This window comes from Macadamia integrifolia, chromosome 8 (assembly GCF_013358625.1).
Source record: "Macadamia integrifolia cultivar HAES 741 chromosome 8, SCU_Mint_v3, whole genome shotgun sequence".
NCBI classification, from domain to species: domain Eukaryota; kingdom Viridiplantae; phylum Streptophyta; class Magnoliopsida; order Proteales; family Proteaceae; genus Macadamia; species Macadamia integrifolia.
The window spans coordinates 14,170,852-14,171,795 of NC_056564.1; positions in this window are offsets into that span (position 1 = coordinate 14,170,852).

Below are 944 nucleotides of genomic sequence, written 5' to 3' on the forward strand. Positions count from 1 at the left end.
AAAAAAAAAAAAAAAAAAAAAAAAAAAAAAAAAGAAAAAGCTATCTAGGGCAAAGTAAAATGTATTTACAAAAACACCCTAGGCAACAGATAATAATATCATAATCACCTACCAACGCGCCATGTGGTCGGTGCATTTGATTTCCTAATTACCCCGCAGGGTTGGATACACTGTTTCAAGAGATGTTCACACTTGGGCAGACAAACAAATTGGAGTATCGGAGGCTTGGACTCTAATTTGACCTGAGTGAACCTGTAGTCCGTACTCCGTAGAGGCTTTTTTTTTTTCTTTTGATAAGTGGTAGAAGAGGAATTTCACTGTAATATTGTGGGTGGCCCTTGCTCTAGTGTGCGTAAGGTCAATGGAGTGCTTACCGACATCTAAGAAGAGGGGCAGTGTGTGTTGGTGTATGATGTCTTGTATTCCGTCGCAGTTTAATCCAGGAAGTACTGGTGCAGCACCTAGACAGCCAGGACGGCGGTCCCGCTAGCCGGTTAGCGGGCCGTGGGGGTTGCAAGGGGGGCAGGAGGCCCCCCTGCACAGCAGGGGGTGTAGGGGGGCGCAGCCCCCCGCTCGAATTTTTTATTTGAGGGCAATTGTAGTTTAATCCGGATTAGGTTGGAAATTGTAATTTGATCCGGATTAGGGTTTTTTCCGCTATATATTTGTAGCGAGGGTTTCTTTCTCTGTAATGCAAGCAATACGGAGAGGTGTGAGGAAGAGCGTTGTAACCCTATTCTCCATTGATAGTGAAGCAGGATCTCATCTCACCGGGGACGTAGGCAACCTTGCCGAACCTCGTAAAATCCGTGTGCATTGTTTGTTTTGTTTTTCCATTATCTTCTGCATCGTTTTAGGGTTGCGTTTCTACAGTGTGGTCATTTCATTGCACCATGTGAGGGTGTAGGGGCATTATCAAGCATCGTTCTTTTTTTTTTTTTCTT